Source organism: Scylla paramamosain, chromosome 28 (assembly GCF_035594125.1).
Source record: "Scylla paramamosain isolate STU-SP2022 chromosome 28, ASM3559412v1, whole genome shotgun sequence".
In the NCBI taxonomy this organism is placed as follows: domain Eukaryota; kingdom Metazoa; phylum Arthropoda; class Malacostraca; order Decapoda; family Portunidae; genus Scylla; species Scylla paramamosain.
In genome coordinates, this window is record NC_087178.1 from 6,940,072 (window position 1) to 6,963,525 (window position 23,454).

Genomic DNA, 23,454 nt, shown 5'->3' on the forward strand with positions numbered 1-23,454 from the left:
GGGAGGGGAGAGGAGGGGAGGGAAAGGGAGGGGAGATGGGAGTTTTGAGGTCCAAGGTTGTTTTTGGGGATGAGAGGTGGTGGTGAGTGTGTGTGTGTGTGTGTGTGTGTGTGTGTGTGTGTGTGTGTGTGTGTGTGTGTGTGTGTGTGTGTGTATGTGTGGGAGGGAGGCTAAAGCTGAGAGGAACGAGATGGTGTCTGAGAAGGTGAGAGAGAGAGAGAGAGAGAGAGAGAGAGAGAGAGAGAGAGAGAGAGAGAGAGAGAGAGAGAGAGAGAGGAGAGAGAGGAGAGAGAGAGAGAGAGAGAGAGAGAGAGTGTGTGTGTGTGATGGCAAAGGAGAGGGAAGGCCATGCAGGGCGCGTTGGTGTATCGGGCGAAAGTTAAATTACAACACATATTAAAAAGCCAAAATGATGAGCTGAGGACCCGCTAATGGAGGGGCGAGGGCCAGAAACACGGCTGAGGAAAGCCACGGATACTGAAACATTTAAACAAACCAAGGAAGAATCAGAGGAATTTTTAAAAGCGATATCAAAGATTAAACGACACTAATTCATCTCTCACTCTGGGCATCGACTCTCTCAGATTAGCAAGTGTGAGGGAATGACTTTGCATCACGAGAGATAAAGAGAGATAAGAGATATTGAGAAATGTATTGGAGTGTATTTTTTTATCTCGTTGGATGAGTGTTGTTCCCTTCTTCCCCCGAGCTTGTGTGTTTTCAAGTGGGTAGGAGGGGGAATGGGGAGAAGATAGGGGAGGGGAAGGTTACCGGGGGCTAGGGAGGCTGCCAGGTCACGTGGGAGGTCAGCAAGGGGGCGAGGTCAAGTCTGGCAAGGGGGGTAATTTCAGTCACCACAGGAAACACGGAAAAATGAATCTCTGTTAAAAGATTGAAGAAAAAAATAAGAAGACGTGAAAAATACGTGTAAACCTGGAAGGAATATTGACTTTTGATTCTTTTACTATAAAATTTACAGTTTTCCTTTCACTTTATCACAAATTTTTATCTGATCTCTATTTTTCCTAATTTTTTCTTCTTACAGACGCAATTCTCTTTTCTTTTCTTTTTTTTTTTCCTTTCTTTCCTTGTTGATTGACTTTTCATCTTTTTAATACAAGATTTACAGTTCACCTTCACTTTATCGCAAATTTTTACCACATCCTTACGTATTTCTATTTTTTTCCCACCTTACAAACACACTTCCTTTTTTTTCTTTTCTCCTCCTCTTCTTTCTTCTCTTCTTTACCTTCCTTCACCTGCCAGTTACGTCCTCCCTGCCTCACCTTTCTTTGTTTTCCCGTTCACCTTTCCTCTCACCCTCCCCTCGCTCCCCCTCCCCTCCTGACCTTCCTTCACGATACCCACCTGAAGCTGAGTATAAACAGACAGGTGAGGAGCTAAATTTACCTCCTGGACTGGAGAGATGGAGGCAAGAGTGAGGGAGGAGGCGGAGGCGGAGGAAGAGGAGGAGGAGAATCGATAAGTCGCCGTGAGAGGTGGTCAGTGAGGCAGGAACACCCCTCCTCCTCCTCTTCTCCTCCTCCTCCTCTTCCTCTTCTTCCTCCTCTTTCTTCTCCTACTCCACGCCTTCAACCTTCCCAGCCACCTCTTACTCACTCCCTCTCCCTCTCCCTCCTCTCTCTCTCTCTCTCTCTCTCTCTCTCTCTCTCATCTCTCTCTCTCTCTCTCTCTCTCTCTCTCTCATCTCTCTCCTCTCTCTCTCTCTCTCTCGTGCCTACCAACTCGTGCTATCCTGCTCTCCTTCCCTTCCCCCTTTATTTCCCTTCCTTCCTTCATCTCTCGGCCAGATGAGCGAAGGGGCACAAGCAGGGAGGAAAGTAAGGGAGAGGAAAAGGTAAGACAAGGCCAGACAGGTATTCTTTTCATTCCTTTCTGGCGTAATTAACCTGTTCGTATCCCGGCGAGGCTCCTTCGTGCATGTTTCGTGACACAGCATGTTCGTCTCCTTTACCTACAATTTCGTGAAACTGGCTGGGATCTGAACGCGGCTGTCTAATTACCAGCTGACTGACTGACTAACTAAGCTCTCGTCGCGGTCTCTCCTTCACCGGTTTCTTTAGTTCCCGGCTGCTGCAATAAGGGCGCGTTTTGTAAGTTGGTGGTAATGAGTGTGCTCGGGCGTCTTCGTGAGTCACCCGAGGCAGGCGAGGCTAAGAGAGCGAGGGAAATGAGGGAATGCGAGGAGGAATGGAAAGATACACGTGCAATGAGGGTGATTTTGGCTTTACCGCTCCAGAGAGAGAGAGAGAGAGAGAGAGAGAGAGAGAGAGAGAGAGAGAGAGAGAATGACGCCCCTCCCACGCAGGTCTGCCTTTAGCCATTCTTTGTACGCTGGGGTGTAAGAATAGACTTAATAACCCTCCACCTTCCACTCCTTCACCGTCGCCTGCTGCTCCTCCACTCCTCCCTCCACCTTCCCCACCTCCTCCACTATTCTAAACACGAGTACAAAGCAACAGTCAACTATCCACTGTTACTAAATTCCACTCCAACGCCGTCAAATTCTATTCAAATCCTTTTAAAATAGAATTTAGTGCTCTTAAAAAGGAATCAGATTATATAAATGTGATTAACGAAGCAATCTATGAGTCTTATTTCATTTCCCACCTGTCGGGGGCTAATTAATGGACAGCGCACCTGTGGCGTGGCGAGCTGCAAGCAGGTAAAAGCACACAGGTGTTGCATGTTTGAGGTACAGGTGTGTTTGACGGAACCAAAGAGGAGGGGAAGGGAGGAAATGGGGGGGGGGGTAGGAGTAAGGCACGGTAAGAAAGGGTGATGACAGTAGAATATCATGAGGGAATTTGTGGTGTGGTCTTTGTGTGTGTGTGTGTGTGTGTGTGTGTGTGTGTGTGTGTGTGTGTGTGTGTGTGTGTGTGTGTGTGTGTGTGTGTGTGTGTGTGTGTGTGTGCAAACCAGTCCCTCTCTTGGGCCAATTAGCGACAATATTTGCACTTTTTACATCACGTCTTATTGAGTTGTTACCTGAGAGGAGGAGGAGGACGAGGAGGAGGAGGAGGAGGAGGAGGAGGAGGAGGAGGAGGAGGTAGGTACACACTGCGATCCTTGCCTGGACCCACGACACAATTAAAACCCTCAATTGTAATCACCATCAACTCATTACCATTCTCTCTCTCTCTCTCTCTCTCTCTCTCTCTCTCTCTCTCTCTCTCTCTCTCTCTCTCTCTCTCTCTCTCTCTTTGTGCCGTCGTTATTTCACTGTCTAGTTTAGCCGCCACCTGTCTCGCTCTGTCATCGCGTCTGCTCAGGGCGATAAGTTATTTCCATCACACCTGCAGTGACTCAGTTGTGCACGTGTGCTTGGAAGAGCGGGGAGAAGGTATAATGAAGGCGTGGTGAGGGTGTGGTGGAGGCGTGGTGAGTGTATGATGAAGGCGTGGTAAGCTTGAGAAACACCTGTATGCTTTATTTGTTTCGTTTAAAAAGCTCGTGCAGGTGTTGTGCTTTTGGTATGTAGTCTCTCTCTCTCTCTCTCTCGCTCTCTCTCTCTCTCTCTCTCTCTGGTAAGACTGACGAACATCTGTACACAGTGCTTAATTAACCAGGAAGGTAAATACAGGTGTGCTTTACGTATGTGTATTTTCATAATCTCTCTCTCACTCTCGGTCTCGCTTTCGCTCTCGCTCGCTCACCTGTGCTCTCTTAATTAGTTTCACACCTTTATCTCTCGCGGGCTGGTCTGGTCGATGGTCGGTGACACATTCTCCTCCCCATTATGTTGGTCGCCCGGTTCAAATTAATTGGTCAAACTCTTGCATCGTGATGGAAGGTTTAGTTAGATTTAATAATAGCCGACATTATGAACAGAGTATGCTTTAGTTTTAGGTAACAGTCCTCTCTCTCTCTCTCTCTCTCTCTCTCTCTCTCTCTCTCTCTCTCTCTCTCTCTCTCTCTCTCTCTCTCTCTCTCTCTCTCTTACAGTGAATACAGATTAGAGATTTCTAGGGCGTTTGTATTTATCTATTTATCAGTGTGTGTGTGTGTGTGTGTGTGTGTGTGTGTGTGTGTGTGTGTGTGTGTGTGTGTGTGTGTGACTTGTGGTTGAAAGGAAAACAGAAGAGGTGGAGGCAGAGATAGAGGAGGAGGAGGAGGAGGAGGAGGAGGAGGAGGAGGAGGAATGAGTGTCACTAGATTAAATATATGTAAGGGGACTGACACTAAACAGAGAGGAAGGGGAGGAGGAGGAGGAGGAAAGGGGAGGGAAGCGATGGGGGGGGAGGCAGGTGGTGGTGGAGGTAAAGGTGTCATCAGCTAGGAAGAGGGGAGGGGGAAGTGTCACTAATCGGGAGGGGAGGTGAGTAGGGGAGAGTCACAGGATGGGGAGGGGGATGTGTGGCGGGATGTTTGTCATCGCCTCTGGGGGATGGGACGGGGAGGGGAGGGGCTGGAAAGGAAGGGAAGGGAAGGGAAGAGAAGAGACGCATTTTTTTTTCGAGTTAATGTGAGAGATAAAAAGCAACTTCTAACTTTTACAGGTAGCAGCTTTGTGTGTGTGTGTGTGTGTGTGTGTGTGTGTGTGTGTGTGTGTGTGTGTGTATGTGTGTGTGTGTCAATAAGTTACGTTTTCGTCACATTTGTTAATCTTTACGAAACACTAGAACACCTTTTCCTTCCTTTCATCTCTCCTCCCTTCCTTCCTTCCTTCCTTCCTTCCTTCCTTCCTTCCTTCCTTCTTCCTTCATCACTCATTAGCTACTCTTCATGAAACACAAGAATACCAGCTACCTTCCTTCCTTCCTTCCTTCCTTCCTTGACCGTAATTAATACATAAAAACACTAACAATTAAACATCAAATGAGCCACACCTGGGAAAAAAATGATAATGACTATAATTACACCTGAGGCAGGAGCTTCGCTTATGAAACACGCGCTCGCCCGTATAACTTCCGATAATATTTTTTTTTCTGTTCTTTTTTTCTTATTTTATTTTCATCGACAAACCGAATATCCGGGAAACGAAAGGACGGGACCAGATCACTTGTCCGTCATTCTGTCAGTCAGTCAGGAAGGATGGAAGGAAGGAAGGAAGAAAGGAAGGAAGGAAGGAGGGAAAGAAGGAAGGAAGGATGGAAGGAGCGGGGATGGAAAGGAAGAAAAAAAATAAGGAAGGAAGGATGGTAGAAAGGAATGAATGAATGAATGGCTAAATGAATGAAAGAAGGAAGGAAGGAAAGAAGTTAGGAATGTGGTCAGTTTTTTATCAGTCAGTCAAAAGGTCAAGCGATTCAGTCAGTCAATTAGTCAGTCAGTCAGTCAGTCAGTCAGGCAGTCAGTTGATGCGCTACCTCGTAAGTTTGTCAGCCAGTTAGTCAGTCAGAAGGGTCAGAACAAATCAGTCAGTCAGTCAGTCAGTCAGTCAGTTTCAATAAGATATAAAGGATACATTAAATTTCAATCCATAATTAAAAACAAAGGAAAATATTTCGAGCGCAAAAGGCTTACCATCTGTCTCTGTAGCATCCTGTGTGTGTGTGTGTGTGTGTGTGTGTGTGTGTGTGTGTGTGTGTGTGTGTGTGTGTGTGTGTGTGTGTAGTTACCCCAGTATCTTTCCCCCCTGACATTATGCTACCACCACCACCACCTTCACCACCACCTTCACCACCACCACCTCCCAACCTGATATATTAATTGAACTCGCGTATCGACTTATATTGAACCAGTGAATATAACCGTAACAACTGCCGTCAAACATCCGACTCTCTCTCTCTCTCTCTCTCTCTCTCTCTCTCTCTCTCTCTCTCTCTCTCTCTCTCTCTCTCTCTCTCTCTCTCTCTCTCTCTCTCTCGCTTGCCTGCACTAGTGATATATATGCGGCACCTCCCTCTCATCCTTCATCTTCCGTATTATATAACAGAGAGAGAGAGAGAGAGAGAGAGAGAGAGAGAGAGAGAGAGAGAGAGAGAGAGAGAGAGAGAGAGAGAGAGAGAGAGAGAGAGAGTACTTACATATAACTGAAAAGACTGACGTACATGCATACAGACAAACAGGTAAACACAAACAATGAACATACACACACAAAAAAAAAGAAAAAGAAAATATAACATAAAAAAAAAAGACTGAACACCAAAAAAATAACAAATAAAAGAAAAAGAAGGTGAAGAGCGAATGACTTGAATGAATGAATGAATAGATAAATAAAAGAAGGAAGTAAGTAAGTAAGGAAGTAAGTAAGGAAGGAAGGAAGGAAGGAAGGAAAAGAGAAACAAAACCAGAAATGAATAAAAACCAAAGACCACTCATGGAAACACCACTAGAAGCAATAATTTTAACCTGACGGAGGCGAAGACAAAGGCAGTGGCGGCGATGGTGATGGTGGCGGCGGCGGTGATGGTGGTGGTGGTCAGTAGCGGGATGAAGCCAGTGATATTGCGGCGGTGATGGCGGAGTCTGTTGAGTCTAGACCAGTAACTGTCTGTGGTAACGGGAGGGTGGCTGTGGGTCTGTATGGTTGACGGGACAAGGTGTGGTGAAGTTAGGAAGGCTGTGGAGTTAGTGCGGCTGCTATAGTGTATGGGACTAACTGAGTGGGTGATGTGGTGATAGGCTTGAAGTTGAAAAGAAGGCTATGGGGGAGCTGGGAAGGGTACAGGGTTTGTATGGTAGTTATAATGTTAAAGGGTTTGCTGTGGGGAAGTTAGGAAGGCTGTAGAGTATGTGCAGTTGAAGCAGGATTGACAGGGTGACAGAGGCGCGGTTAGAGATTAGGATTAGGAAGCATGGCGGTTGTAGCGGTGTGGCTGTAGTGCTGGCGTGGCTGAGACGGAGTTAGGAGTGAGGATTAACAAATGTAGAGACCATAATTGTCGTATCGGTGGTGTTAGGAAGTAGAATAACACGCGTAGAGACTCTAACTATACCATTGGCGGTGTTACAATTAGATTATCAAGCGTGGAGACTGCAGCGGCTGTACCAGGATCATTGACGAGGGTTGAGGGGGTAAGTACAGGGGCTGAACGTGGTAATAGTGTGACCGGTGATACATATATAGAGAGAGAGAGAGAGCACCGGCCGAGTGTCCCCAGCAGTGTGACAGATGGCGCGGCAGGGCGTTCATTACTGCTCGAATTTATGAACCAATTTTATATGCATGCGTAGCTGGGGTAACGAGGGCGAGCGGGGGAGGTGTGTGGGAGAGAGGTGAGAGGTGAGAGGACGGAGATAACAGTGCTTTGGGTGAGTGGACAGGCAGGGAGAGTAGATGGAGCTGAGAGAAGGTAAAGAAACGTAGAAAAAAAAAGAGGTGAAAAAATAGAATTGAAAGGTAGATGAAGAAAGTGTAGAGGAGAGAGGTGAGAGGTGATAGGACAGGGATAACAGTGCATTGGGTGAGTGGACAGGTGGAAAGAGTTGGTAATATTGAGAGAAGGTAAAGAAACGTTAGAAGAGAGAGGTGTGAGGTTGAAAGAAAGTAAGGAAAGCTTGTGAGGAGAGAAGTGACAGAGGTGAGTGAGAGGTGAAAGGTGAGAGGAAAGGGATAACAGTGAATTGGACGAGTGAAGAAGTAGGAACAGTAGATAGAACTGAAAGAAGATTAAGAAAGTGTGGAGAAGAGTAGAATAGAAGAAATTCAATCAGTTAGCTATAAATAAAGATGCAAGGAAGAGAAAAAAATATGGAAAAAAAATGAAAATAGGGCTGCAAAAAATTAATGAAGAGAAAAAAAAACAAATAAAAAACAAAAGAGAAGAAAAAAAACAGTAGGAAAGTATGAAAATGATGCAAAGATTATGAGACTAAGTTTAAGAGAACGATGAGCTTGCGAAGAGGAGGAGGAGGGAGGAGGAGGAGGAGGAGGAGGAGGAGGAGGAGAGGACGGAACCATGGTTGTGTAGTAAAGGGTTGGTGTATTTGACGCAGCCATTTGTAAAGTCTGGTAATTGTCTCATTCATATGTACGTGATAGATATCTCTCTTCCCTCTCTCTCTCTCTCTCTCTCTCTCTCTCTCTCTCTCTCTCTCTCTGGTTATTATCTGTTTTTTTTTCCGTATTTTTGTTGCTTTTGCGTTGCGATTTGATACTTCTATGTTATGTTGGTGTGTGTGTGTGTGTGTGTGTGTGTGTGTGTGTGTGTGTGTGTGTGTGTGTGTAAACGCGTCCGTCTGTTCGATGTTGAAGCTCTAGGAAAATCAATAAACACACACACACACACACACACACACACACACACACACACACACACACACACACACACACACACACACACACATCTCCTATACAGCAACATACAAGTACACACAAATTTTTTACCGTGTTAGAAAATTACCGTTTCATATTACTTAGTGCAACATTATTATAATATCTTTGCCCAACCCTTACTATATAATATACTTTTTTTTTTTACCTATGACAATCAGCAAAGGTGGAACGGGCGCCTCACCTGGCTGGCAACAACGAGGAGGGGTCGCCGCGCCCCACCAAACAAAGTTGATGTGAAGTCTGTCATATGTGGGTGATAGGGGGCGTGGCAGCGAGGGGAGGAGGGAGGGGAGAGGCGCGAGTGAGGGGAGAGAGAGTGAGAGAGGGCGGACTGGGAGACTGGTCGGAGGGAGAAGAGGGAAGAAGAGAAAAAGAGACTGAGAGAGACAGAGGGGAGAAGTGTAAGAGGGAGTAAGAGGGAGTAACTTTTGATGATGAGGGAGGTGAAGAGGGGAGTGTTAGCGGTGTTGCCAAGGTAAAAGATGAAGAGGGAACAACATTAGCAGTATAGCCAATGTAAGAAATAAGGAAACGTTGCAAGGAGAAAGCATTAGCAGTGTTGCCAACGTAAGAGGTAGAGCGAGGAAGATATCAGCAGTATTGTCAAGGTGAGGGGAGGAATCCAGCAGTGTTACCAAGGGAGGGGAGTGATTCATAGCCCAGGCACCTCATTGCTTTGTTATGTATGTTCTCTCTTCCTCCTCCTCATAAATGTTACTTCAAGGGGTGTTTTTAAAAGCTCCCTAAATATTTGAAGAACATTCCTGTTCACTTCAAGAGGATCCAGTTCCCTTTACTTACATTTCACTAGCGTGCTTTTGTTTTTTTTTTCTTGTCGCACGCTTTGTTTATTTATTTGTTTTTTGCTCCAGTTCTTTGTTATGTTTGTTGTTTTGTTTCATGTGCTGAGTTGGTTTGTTTTGGTTCTCTTTGATGCGTTGTGTGTTGTGTTGTGGCGGTGTGGTGTGGTGGTGGCCTTCGTGGTGTTGTGTGTTGTGTTGTGGTGGTGTGGTGTGGTGGTGGCCTTCGTGGTGTTGTGTGTTGTGTTGTGGTGGTGTGGTGTGGTGGTGGCCTTCGTGGTGTTGCTGGTGTGAATAGTGGCTCTTAATGTGGAAATGAACACCAGGATGAGATAATGTTTTGAATTCCTGAAATGGATGAAGGGTGTATTGAGGCTTCAGTTTACTTAATATGCTCACTTCATGTCCTCTCTCTCTCTCTCTCTCTCTCTCTCTCTCTCTCTCTCTCTCTCTCTCTCTCTCTCTCTCTCTCTCTCTCTCTCAGCCACCGTCACCCGCAAGGAGAGATTTTTACGCTTACCACAAAAAAAAAAAAAGGGGAAGGAAAAAAATTTAATTAAAAAACCTGGCAAAAAGATGTAAAAAGTTGTCTTATTAAAAGACTTCCATAAAACTGGATTAATGGGATAATTAGGCAGCCAGGCAGGCGTTTCTCTTGAGTTGCCAAATTGCCTATAACCCAGACCAATTTAGGCCCTCCTGCCACCCCCCACCACCCCCTACCACACCCACAGCAATATACGTATACATACACAGCATCCGGGAAATGGAGGCATACACGGGGCGGCCGCCATACATCACCCATAACCTATACTTATACATCATTGCCACCAGAGGGCGTCCGGCGCGGGGGCATATTTTTAATTAATTACCAGCTCGGCCCGTGGAATTGTTCCTGTAATATATATATTTTTTTTTCTCTCCCATGGACGGTCCCGCTAATGGATTAATGAAATTCCCCGTGGAGTTGGCATTAGTCTCCTTCACTCTCCCTACCACTCTTTTTAGCCTCCTCCTCCTCCTCCTCCTCCTCCTCCTCCTCCTCCTCCTCCTCCTCCTCCTCCCTGTGTTACTCCTGTACTTTTTTATGGTTGCTGGTACTCCTTCCTGTATTGTCACGATTTTTCTGTGCTACTGAGCTGCTGATGTTTACTGCTGTGTTGTTTGCTTGTCTTAGAGAGAGAGAGAGAGAGAGAGAGAGAGAGAGAGAGAGAGAGAGAGAGAGAGAGAGAGAGAGAGAGAGAGAGAGAGAGAGACTTTAACCTCTCCAGTGTTTCTAATCAAGCCACCTCACTCAAAACACGATTTTCATTTTTTACTTTTAGAAGGAGAAAGGACAAACAGACGGGAAAGAGAAGTAGACAGATAGACACACACACAAAAACACAAGTCCCTCTGAACCTTCCCTATTCTTCCCCACCTCGCACACAAACACAACCTAAATCCTGTCCTTGCACTTATAGACAAAGAAAAGAGACAGCGGCAGAAAGAGAAGCAGACAGACAGACAGACAGACAGACAGAAAGAGACAGTAAACTCACCAAAGCTTTCCACCACGACACACACAAAAAAAAACTCAACCTTACCTATCCCCCCCACACCCACCCACACACACACACACACACACACACACACACACACACACACACACACACACACACACACACACACACACACACACAACTCCCATCCCAGACACAAACCCCTTCCTATTGCCGCTTAAAGCACTCATCTTTCGCTAACTGGAGGCAAATTAGAGCGCCTTGTATAGGGAACATGTAGGTACCGCAGGAGTAAAGAATTATCTCGTAATTTTCACCTGAGTTAGTGGCGCCAGGTGAGGGAGGGAGCAGAAGGTGAGGTGATGATATCAGGCGCTGCCATCTGTGTGTGTAATGATGAGGGGACGTAGCAGGAGGGGGTTTGAGGGGAGAATGACGGGAGGGGAGGGAATGAGGGGACGAGGAGGGTAAAGCAGGGGTAGGGAGTCATATAAATAAAGTAAGAGTAGAAGAAAACAAAGGATAAAGGAAGGAAGGGGATGAGAAATAAAAATAGAGCAAATGTAAGAGGAATAGAGTAGAAAATCAATAAAACAGGAGTAAGGGTCGACGAAATGAGATAAGTAGAGTAAAAATAGGAGGGGAAAATAAACACGGGAGAAATAGAGCAAGGAAATAAATGGATAATAGCAAGAATATCAGAAGAATGGCGGATAAGTGAAACAAAACAAATGAAAACGGCAAAGCGAGGAAGAAAATAAGGAAAGAGAAAGAGAGAGAGAGAAAGAAACCGAAGAAGAAAAAAACAACAACGAAAACCAACGAAAAACGAACAAAAGAAGAACGAAAAGAAGGAATAAATAAATAAAAAAAAGAGGGAAATCACGAGAAAAAAAAACGAAAAGCAACAACAGAAAAAGAAGAAGAGGAAGAAGAAGAGGAAGAAGAATAAGAAGAAGAAGAAGAACCCACTCACTTTAACACACACAAAACGCACTCAATCACTCGGCCATACCCACACGCACCCACAGATATCCACAATACAATCCTCAACTTTCCGAATCACTTACACTCATCCGCTTATCCCTTTTATCCGCATCTGACGCCAAATATTTACCATCCGGACCATCCAATGAAGCGAAAGGTGTTATCTGGCGTGATCTGAGACAGCGACGCATCTGCCAGAGAGAGAGAGAGAGAGAGAGAGAGAGAGAGAGAGAGAGAGAGAGAGAGAGAGAGAGAGAGAGAGAGAGAGAGAGAGGGATGGGTGGGAATGGAGGGAGGGTTAAGTACGCTAAATTGATGAATGAATTAATAAGAGGATAAATGATGTATGAATGAGGAAGCGGATAGAAGAGGGAAGGATGAGAGAATAAAGAAAGAAGTGGAAAAAAAAACAGAGTAACTAGTATATAAATGGGAATGAATGATGAATGAAAGGACGGAAAGGAGAGAGAAAGAGAGAGAGAGAGGGGAAGGAGAGTAAGGAAACAAAGAAAGATGGGGAAAAAAGAAATAGAGTAACTAGTATATATATGACACGGAATGAGGGAAGGGAAGAAGGAAAGAAACAATGCAAGAGATAAGTAAAAATAAGGTATAAGAAAAAGAAAGTGAAGTAAAAATACGAGTTAGGAAAATTAAATCATCTGGAATATGAACAAGAGTTGATTAAATTTTCAACCTTTTTTTTTGGGGGGGGAATGGAAGGAAGGAAGTAGGTAAAGAAGAGATAAATGAAGTAAATAAGTACAGTGAAGTATAAAGTGCATGATTCTAAATGCAATCTTACTCTTTTTACCTTATTTTCCTTATATATTATTGTCCTTTCTTACTCTTCCTTTCTTACTCTCTCACTCTATCTTATTTCTATCATACTTTCCTGCCTTAATTCTTCTATGTTACCCTTCTATCTAACACTCTTGTATGCTGCTTGTATGTATGCTCTTACTCTCCTATCTTATTCCTCTATCTTACTCACTCCTGCATCATTTTTCCCTCACTTTTATATTAACGAAGAAAACATGAAAACCAAGTAAGGTGACGACACGACAAGGCAAGTACTAACAGATGAGAACAAGAACAGCTGTCTCTCTCTCTTTCTCTCTCTCTCTCTCTCTCTCGTCATAGCTCTTCCAATAATAGCCCACCTGTGTAGCTTCGTGACCCAGGTGTGCGTGCCATCAAAGAGTCCTGTGCTAGTTCACCCAAGTGGTACCTTTCTCTCTTCGGAACCAATCACTGTCTCCCGAGGTGCGTCTAACACTCAAATCTCGCCTCTTCTTTCTATTGGAGTCAAAAATATGTGAAGAGAATGTGATAGTTTGAAATGTATAGTTTAAAGGGATGGTTAGGTTGGGTTTGGTTGGGTTAGGTGGTGTGTGTGTGTGTGTGTGTGTGTGTGTGTGTGTGTGTGTGTGTTTGGAGATAGATAGATAGGTAGATAAAAAGATAGATAGATAGATAGATAGATAGATAGAGAGAGAGAGAGAGAGAGAGAGAGAGAGAGAGAGAGAGAGAGAGAGAGAGAGAGAGAGAGAGAGAGAGAGAGAGAGAGAGAGTGTGTGTGTGTGTGTGTGTGTGTGTGTGTGTGTGTGTGTGTGTGTGTGTGTGTGTGTGTGTGTGTGTGTGTGTGTGTGTGTGTGATACATACATACATACATACAGACAGAGACAGAGAGAACACTAATCATAACAAATAAACAAATACATTCAATCATAATTACATGCATAGATCAAAGCTGCCTCACACACACACACACACACACACACACACACACACACACACACACACATTAATGCAACACTTCCCGCACCTAATTCCCAGTTCAGTACACCGTCAGGAATAATTATATACCGATGGTTTTATGGACCGGAGGAGGCCGCGCGGTCCTGCCTGGGTGGGACGCTAATGAGGGACCGGGACCACCAGGGGGACTTAGGGACCACGGGAGGACCACTGAGGCAGATATACAGTAACTTCCCAATCTGCTTAGTGTTACGATAACTTCCCAATCTACTCAGAACACAGTAACTTCACAATCTACTCTCAGAAACACGATAACTTCCCAATCTACTCAGAACACAGTAACTTCACAATCTACTCTCAGAAACACGATAACTTCCCAATCTACTCAGAAACACAGTAACTTCCCAATCTACTCAGAAACACGATAACTTCCCAATCTACTCAGAAACACGATAACTTCCCAATCTACTCAGAACACAGTAACTTCACAATCTACTCTCAGAAACACAAAACTTCACAATCTACCCATAAACACAATCACTTCCCCATCTAATGAGTACCTTCCCAATCTACTTATTACTAACTTCACATGCCTTCACATCTTTTAAGACAACCAGTTACTAACCTAACACTAACTTCGCACGGACAAAATAACAACTACCACAAACTACCACACCTAAAGATACTAACAGCCAGCACTAGAAAACCCACAACCTTCGTATTCTCAGCCCATTAGAATCCCTTACAAGTAGCATCTGAATAAACACGGCCAACATAATAACAGTGTTCAATTCCATACGCGACGCAAAAACTAAATAAGAATCCAACGGGCGGGTCTGAGTACCGATAGTATCTAAGTGTTTCTAGTTATCTAAGGCTTAATTATAGAGGGTATGAAGGTGCCCTGTGGACCTTATGGGCTATTTAGACGAGACGTGGCTTGCCTCCTGGTCTGTCCTTCGCAGCTGGTGGCTTAAATTGGCTTTAATTGGCGCGGCAACCCATGATTACCTGGCTTATAGCGGACACGTGTGCTGCGGGAGGAGGAGGAGGAGGAGGAAAAGGAGGAGGAGGAGGAGGAGGAGGAGGAGGGAGAGAGGTTAAGCTGAAGGGAGAAACAGATGGGGAGGAACTAAAAGTAAAGAGAAGTGATAACTGAAGCATTACAGAATAGTGAAGTGAGAGTGAGATTGTGGTGAGAGGAAGCGAAGGGAAGCGAGGGAGCGAGAGAGAAAGACAGATGGTGAGGGAGAGAGGGAGACAGGGAGGGAGGAGGCGGTCATCGGGAGGGAGAGAAGGATGGAACGAGGGAGGTAAGAAGGGAGGGAGGGAGGGAGAGAGGGAAGTACCGGTAAGCGAATGGAATGGGTGATAACTGGGAACCGAGAGAGAGAGAGAGAGAGAGAGAGAGAGAGAGAGAGAGAGAGAGAGAGAGAGAGAGAGAGAGAGAGAGAGAGAGAGAGAGGAAAGGAGGAGACGGTGAGAAAGGGAGAGAGTGAGTGAGGGAGGGAGGGGGGGAGGTATGACAATAAACCTCCAATTACTGCGTGACTTACAGCCTTCCCTGAACACTGTCAATACGCGGCTGCTAAGTATTGGATGGAGTTTGCTTTAATACGCTACCATCCCCCCACTCTCTCTCTCTCTCTCTCTCTCTCTCTCTCTCTCTCTCTCTCTCTCTCTCTCTCTCTCTCTCTCTCTCTCTCTCTGAAAAAAAAATGCACATCGATTTTAACCAGTAATCACTCCATTAAGCATGTATGTGTAATTAAACACATGCACAGGTAGGCAGGTTTGTGGACAGGTAAACACATGAAGGGGTACAGGTAAACATGCACATTTGAGGGTCACCGATGAAAATACACAAACACATCGATTTTCACCGCTGATCACTCTATTGTGCATCTATATTATGTAGGTGCAATTAAACAAACACACACACAAACACACACACACAGACACACACACAGGTAGGTAGGATGGACAGGTATATACTCGTATATCTGCAGGTCACGGTTCATTGACGACTCAGGAGTATAAAGCACCGCACCTCCTTTCCTTCGTTACATTTCAAGTCCCTTCAGCAGAATTTCCCTTACCAATTCTGGGAAGGCGCAACAATGTCCTTAGTTTCCAAGAAGAGATACCAGGAAGTTTAGAGTGGAGTGAGTGAAGCGTGTAAATTTGTCACTACTTTGGTACACAGGTTGAGAATGTGTGTGTGTGTGTGTGTGTGTGTGTGTGTGTGTGTGTGTGTGTGTGTTCGTTCTCGCTCCTCTCTTATTCAGGAGTGGCGTATCATTTCCGTATATAATGTCGTGTTTACTCTGTCATCATTGCAGGCTATTATTGAGACGCCACCGACGTTCCCACCGCCACTCAGGACTTTAATAATAGCGGAGAAATATTACTCCTTCACTAAATAACTTCAGCGAGAATGATAGTCTAATTCAAGTCGTTATTTTAGAGTTAATTGAGGCTCTTAATTCTTTCCTTTTCTCTCTCTCTTTCTCTCTCTCTCTCTCTCTTTCCACGTGGGATTAATTAAAGCTGTTTCTTTTTTTTTTTTTTTTCGTCCATGTATCATTATTCTTCCACTCACCTTCCATTACCTGAAGCCATTAACTAAACTCCTAATGACAGGTGTGCCGCAGGTGAGTCAGATTCAGGTGAGAAACAGGGGATTCCAACGAGGCTAAGGAAACGTGACTAGCGAGGGACAGGTTATCCGGGTCACTGTACAGGTAGATAGATAAAGGAAAAGGTATCAATTTCACCAACACTTTCTATTTGGTTTGTGTTCCTTAATTACTAGCAACTCTGAGACGTTTCTTCCTCCTCCGCTGCCACCTTCAAGCATTATACTGGCTGGAAATTGCTAAATCTTTTCTTTCAAGGCCTCTTTTTAATTCCCATTTTTTTCTCTCTCTCTCTCTTGTCGATGTTATGAATCCCGCATTGCTTTTTTCGAACACGTTGGCACCAAACTTAACCTTACCTGACCTAACCTAACCTAACCTAATCTTACCTGACCTAACCTAACCTAACCTAACCTTACCCGACCTAACCTAACCTAACCTGACCCAACCTAACCTAACCTAACCTAACCTAACCTAACCTGACCCAACCTGACCTAACCTAATCTTACCTGACCTAACCTAACCTAACCTAACGTAACCTAACTTAACCAGCACTGACAACCCCTTGAGCCCCATAATCCCATTCCCACCTACCTATTCACAAAACATGGACATCAACTCGACGAACATAAAGAAATACTATTCTAAATGTGGCTGAAGGAAGAAAAGATGAGAAGAGAAGCCCTACCGTAAACAAACAAACAAACATATACAAGCGGAATCCTTAATGAGCTGTCGATACAAAGACTACAGCTCTACATCTACATCTACATCTACATCTACATCTACTTCCCCCTGCCAAGTCACCATCCCAGCTCCTTCACAGTCCTTCAGTCATACACGTGACCTTCAGAGTGTGACGTCACCTTAACCAGCATCAACATTCATACCTAAACGCTGTCTAGGGAACCATAGCACACTCCCCTCTGTCTCACTCATTCCCTCAGTCCCCTCAGCGCCGCCTTCCAGCTTCAAGGGCAAGACTCAGCTGGTTAGTAATTAGCCAAGCCGAGATTTAAGTCTCAGAAGCAATAGATCATGAGCGTCCACCAGGAAAAATTCTACTTACTACGTCTCTCTCTCTCTCTCTCTCTCTCTCTCTCTCTCTCTCTCTCTCTGGAGTGTGAAAATGAGTGTTTCCGGGTTCTTTTTATCCATGCACTTCGAAAGAGAGAGAGAGAGAGAGAGAGAGAGAGAGAGAGAGAGAGAGAGAGAGAGAGAGAGAGAGAGAGAGAGAGAGAGAGAGAGAAATCTTCATCAGGTCTTTCACATTCATTATAACTTAACTGTTTATTTTTTATCTTTCTCTATTTTTTGTACCCTTGACTGCTGAAACAAGAAGAAAAAGACGCCAAGCATACACATCATCGAAATAAACTCAAATATAAACGTAAGAAGAGAGAGAGAGAGAGAGAGAGAGAGAGAGAGAGAGAGAGAGAGAGAGAGAGAGAGAGAGAGAGAGAGAGAGAGAGAGCACACCATCTATTGAATGAAGACAACACTACATTAACGAAAAAAAGACAAAAAACAACAACAACAACAATAAAAACAAACTAAACTTACCGGTAACTCAAAAAAAAAGAGAGAAAAAGAAAACGTAAATGCAAAAATCAAAGTTACATTTTTTACCCATTCAAGCGAGACAGCGCCATCTATTGAGTGAAGGCGACACAACACAGGGGGAGGAGAGCATACGTACAACCCTTCCTGCCTCTAACTCTCTCCATTCATTACCCTAATCATTACCATCATTATCACCACGCCAATTACCGCCATTCGCTCCATTAAGACAGCGAGGGAGAGACAGAGAGAGAGAGAGGGGAGAGAGAGAGAGACAGGGAAGGCGAAGTGACGGAGAAGGAATTAGAGGGAGAGAGGGATTGAAGAAAGGTGGTAAGAATAGAAGAAATGAAGGAAAGAAGGAAGGAAGGAAGGAAGGAAGGAAGGAAGGAAGGAAGGGAAAGAGAGTAAATGTAATAATAATGCAGTAAATTAAGACAAAGATGGATGAAACGAAGAAAGGAGAAAGAAAGGAAGGAAAAAGAATAAGAAGAATGTAAACAGACTTAACAGAAGAAGAAACAAAGTAAGGAAAAAGGAAGGAGAAAAGAACGAAAGGGAGAAGAATTGAAGGAGGAAGAGAATAAAAAGGAGAAATAAAGGAAGGAAGGAAAAAAGAATAAGAAGAACGTAAACATATTTAGCAAAGGAAGAAAGAGAGAAAGGAAGGAGAACGGAAGAAGGAAAAGAACGAACAGGAGAAGAAAAGAAAAAAAAGGAGAAAAAGAACGAAAAGGAGAAAGAAAGGAAGGAGAAAAGAATAAGAAGATTGTAAACATACTCGAAAAGGAAGAAAGAAAGAAAATAAGAAAAAAATGAAGGAAGGAAAGAAAATAAATAAAAAAAGAAAAGAAAAGAAAGGAAACGAATAAAGAGAGAGAGAGAGAACACAGGAGGAAGCCCCTTGAAGAACATCGCGCTGGTCATAAATATAAAAGATTGAGTGAAATAAATCATGTCTTTTTTTCTCTTCTCTTGTCCGGTCTCTCAGTGTTCTTCTTGTCTTTCTCTGGCTGTCCTTCCTCCCATTTGCCTCTTAGTACGTCTTCTTAGTGCATTTAACTTCCTCCTCTTCCTCTTCTTCCTTCTCTTTCTTCTCATTTCCCTTCTTATTCTACTTCTTCTCTTCCTTCTCTTTCTCTGTCTTCCGATTACTTCCCTCCTCGACTGTTTTGCTTCCTTCCCTCACTCTCCAAAACACTCGCTATATTTAGATGTTTGTTCCAGTACTCGTTAATTATGTACGTACGCTCTCGTGCACTTTTCTCTGTTGATTTCATGGGTCTAAGTACTCTCTCTCTCTCTCTCTCTCTCTCTCTCTCTCTCTCTCTCTCTCTCTCTCTCTCTCTCTCTCTCTCTCTCTCTCTCTCTCTTGTAGTAAGAATGAACGAATTTATGAGTGAATTGAGATGTAAAGAAGCTAATGTGTGTGTGTGTGTGTGTGTGTGTGTGTGTGTGTGTGTGTGTGTGTGTGTGTGTGTGTGTGTGTGTGTGTGTGTGTGTGTGTGTGTGTATAGGTATATCTTTTCATGTAAGCATGTCGGAATGTGTGTTTTGAAAGAGAGAGAGAGAGAGAGAGAGAGAGAGAGAGAGAACGCTTCCTAGGATCACAATGTCCCACGCGAGTCTCTGCTGTCTTATCTGGTTTAGTCATATTTCATAACCCTGGGCCGGGAGCTTCTTCATTTTGCAGGCCCGCATCGACATGGAGGGGCTGCGGGGCTCTGGCACGCGGGGCACGCTGGGGGACGCGGGGTGGGTGGAGGGGGGAGGTGTGTCCTGGGGTAGATGTTTTGTTGTTGTTGATGTTGTTGTTGTTGTTTGTGGTGTTAGTAGTAGTCGTAGTTGTAGTAGTAGTAGTAGTAGTAGTAGTAGTAGTTGTTGTAGTTGTATATGTAATGTTAGTGGTAGTAGTAATAGTAGTCGTAGTAGTAGTACTAATAGATTACAACAACAAAGACTAGACAAAGAAAGTAAAAAAAAAAAGAGAAAGAAAAAAGAAAGTAAAAATTTACATTAATTTTCCAGCTAATATTTTTGTCTTTATCTGGTAACGATGGAAATATTAACATCTTTATTAATACCACAACCTTTTCCTTTTTTTTTTCTTTTTCTTTTTTTACGCTTTTAATCTGCATCGCTTTGTTTTTATATAGAATATCCTACATCACCTCCTTTGAATTCCTTATGTTATTCAGTTTTCACCAAATCTTTCAGCACAAACATTAAATCAAAACCCTTTAGCAGACCCACAAACATCGATTCCAACCCTCTATCCACCACCCCCTCCCTCACACACACACCCTCCCACACACCCTCCCTCCCACACAGCGCTACAATACGAGTACAAACCAACCTTCGCTCAATCCACTTCACATCGAACCCAGTCAGTCAATTTTTCAGTCAATCCTTTACGAATCCTTTTTAAGCCGACTCGATTCCCTTTAGATCCGATTTGCTTCACCCGATCGTCTTTTTTTTTTTCTTTTTTTTTTTTTTTTTAGTGTGGGGGTCGAGGAGTATTAAGGAAGCCGCGGAGTTTACACAGAGGTAGCGAGAGGGATTTATGAGGGAAGGGATTCGAACGGTGTATAAACGCCTCGTGTACATCAAACCACCAAGAGTAATGTTGTATAATTTGCGTGGATTGATGGGGCGATCTTCCGTTGCCTTTGTGAGAGGGTGAAGGAGGAAACTCGGCCCGTCACCCTCTCGGCCCATCACTCACTCGGTCCATCACTCACTCGGCCCATCACTCCGCCCATCACTCGACCCATCACTAAGCTCCCGAAGACGCGGTGAAAGGAGCGAGGGTGTAAATTAAAATGTCCGATGACGCTTAGAAAGAGAGAGAGAGAGAGAGAGAGAGAGAGAGAGAGAGAGAGAGAGAGAGAGAGAGAGAGAGAGAGAGAGAGAGGGCGGTACTAAAACACATCCCTGAGGTAACCTAACCTAAGTATAGCGAGCTTCAGCCAATCACCACACCTGCCTCTGTTTACCTGTATCTTTACCTGCAACCTCATCTCATTCCTCAGGCTGCAGGTAAGGGAGCGGCAATTGGAGGAGGAGGAGGAGAAGGAAGCTTGAGGTAGGATTGGGAGATAGAATTGAGGTGGAGTTCAAAGATGGCTAGTAAATTTTGCCGTCGATAACACACAGGGCCTTCATATCTTAGGGGCCTTATCAGATGAGCAATATTTTCTCATCCACAATTGTCGGTCAGTGGATGTTAAGAAAAGTTACCTTGATGGAGATAATTGCGAGTTTTTTTTTTTTTTATCTTTCTTTCAACCCACAGATTCGTCTCCCTCTCCCTTTGTACGTACGTGTGTTTCTGTTCTCTGTAGCGCTCTTTCCGATGCTGAATGGTTCTTTGCCTCAAGGGTTTAGCCCCAGGCAGGGACGTCAGCTGTTTGTCCGTCCGTCCCTCCCCTCGTGTGTTCATTATTATACTCGTATCTTGCCCCGTCCGCTTATTTGTGGTGCTTTTGTTGGTATTTCCCTCTTTATGGTGCGGTTTGTCTCTCGGGTAATCGTGTTTGTTTTTGGTCGTGTGTGTGTGTGTGTGTGTGTGTGTGTGTGTGTGTGTGTGGTTCAACAGACAGTAACATCAGCAAAAGAGTAATAGTTTCATATGTTCACTAATCTAATACCATTTCAGTAGACTTTCCTCCCGCCTGTCACTTTCCCTCTCCCCTCCTTCCTCCCTTTCTCCCTATTCTCCACCATTCCTCACTCATCTTCGTTATTTCATTATTTTCCTTTCTCGCCTATTGTTTACCACTCAGTCCTGTCACCTCCTGCACTGGGGACATGAGGAGCACAGGCGGCGATAAACCTTCACTGATTAGGAATTATGAGTGTTAGTAAATTGATGAAATACGTAAACTAAGTGGGGACATAATTGGGGGTGAAGGGGGGGATGACGAGGACTAGTTACCCCCTCCCTCCTTCCCTTTCTTCCTTCACTTCCTTCACGTATGCCATCCTTCCCTTCTTTTCTCCCCCTTCCTTCCCTAAGTTTCCTATTGTGCGTTAGTAAAATTATTGGATAGTTAAATATTTAGCGGCCATAATGGAGGGACAACAAGCAGTAGTTATCTCCCTCCCCTTCCTCGCTCACGTAGGCCTTCTCTCTCTTTCTCTCCTCCCTTTATTTCTGTGTTATTTAAATGAATACACGGATGCACGAACTGTATACAACACGTTACCTACTTATTTGTCAACACGGGGCGGACAGGACAGAGAGAGGAAATGCAAAGTACTAAACCTCCATTCACTTCTCTATGTTCCCTCTAGGTTCTGCACGAATACACAAATGCACGAGTTGTATGTGGCATCTATCTACTTACTTGTCAACACAGGGCGCCAGGACAGGGAGGATAAAGGAATGAGGAGTGTTTTTCGATGTTTTCACTGGCACGGGTAGCGAAAAATTAATCTTCCCGCGCAAGAAAACTGAGTGGGCGGAGGAAGTCAGTCGAGTGTCCACCGTAACGTAAACAGACTGATGAAATTATATGTGCTTGAATATAAAAATGAGGTTAGTGCATATTGACATTGTAATCTGAATCGTTACGTGAGAGGAAAATAAAGCAGTGTCAGTCTTACGTGAATGGAATTTATACCAGACACTCGCTTGATCTTAGAGTGGCGGGAGGTGAGATGAGCAGCGCCCTTGCCATTCAGCGCCGTGGTTCAGTGCTGCGTGCGTGACTGGAGGACTTCATGGCATATTTTTGACCCCGAAGCTGTGACGCCGCGACCACCAGAGGGTTAGTTTGCCCCTATTAACTTGTTTTAGTGTTTTTTTCTTTTTCAGTTTGATCGTTTGTTGTGAGTTCTTGTTAGTTGGGGAGGTGTGAGTTAAATGTGTGTTGTTTCCAGCCTGTACTCAACCCGCAGCGCCATTTTACCTTAGTGGCGGGAGACGTAAATGATTTAGTTCGCGAGGGAAATGAGGGTGTAAAATAAAAGTGGTGGTGGTGGTGGTGGTGAGTCAGTTATTGCTACTATGAATATTTTTTTTTACTGAGATTATCAACACTACCGTACTCTCTCTCTCTCTCTCTCTCTCTCTCTCTCTCTCTCTCTCTCTCTCTTTCCCATACCACTATCATTCCTCGTTTTCTCTCACCACGGTCTTAAACTCTTCCCCCTCTTTCTCCCCCTCTCCTCTCCTTCCTCGATATGCGGCAGTTCACGGCCTCCTACACCTCCCACACCTCGCCTCGCCCTTGCCCCTTGACCCTCCTGCATGCTGATCTCAAGGGGCGTGACGCAGAAACAGGTCACAATATAATCAGAGGTTAATCCGTAATATATCGCAGGAAATGTCTCTATCAATGCAGTATTCGTTTCTTTTTCCGTGTATTACTGAGCAGAGAGAGAGAGAGAGAGAGAGAGAGAGAGAGAGAGAGAAAGAGAGAGGCGGTGCTTTGCGGTGTATTATCTGTTTATTTGTTTATTTATTTATTTGTTTGTAGTGTAGTTAGTTCGTAAAGATAGTTTGTAGTCTGAAGGAAAGGATGTGTGTGTGTATGAGTGTGCGCGTCTCTCTCTCTCTCTCTCTCTCTCTCTCTCTCTCTCTCCCCCTTCATTCATCATCATCCATATCCTCACCATCATTATCATCATCACCCTTCCTCCACCACCACCACCACCACCACCTCCTCCGAAATACGCGGAAACCAACACGGACGTGGCTAAGCAAATAATGATGAAATACGAGGGACGGCCGGCTTGTCGTAAACTCAGCTAAACGCGACGTACAAAAAGCAGGACCGGCAATAAGAAGACGGGAGTGCTTCCAAAATACACGCGCGCGGTCAGGATGAAAAGAGAAAAAAAAAAAAAAAATGGAGAAAGATAAAAGAAAACGGGATAATTGCTCTCGAAAAGGGTAATGTTGTGGGGTAATATAAATTCCTACCTTTGATTATTTTTTTTTTTTTTTTTTTTT

At 44.3% G+C, this 23,454-nt stretch overlaps 1 protein-coding gene across 1 annotated transcript in view; it reads left to right on the forward strand.

Annotated features, from left to right (window-relative positions):
• Positions 1-22,111: 22,111 nt before the first annotated feature.
• Positions 22,112-23,454, forward strand: part of LOC135114832 (nuclear receptor coactivator 1-like) — a 277,887-nt gene continuing 276,544 nt past the window's right edge. The window contains 1 exon segment of the mRNA XM_064030953.1: positions 22,112-22,267. The gene's annotated coding sequence lies outside the window, so the exon portion shown is untranslated.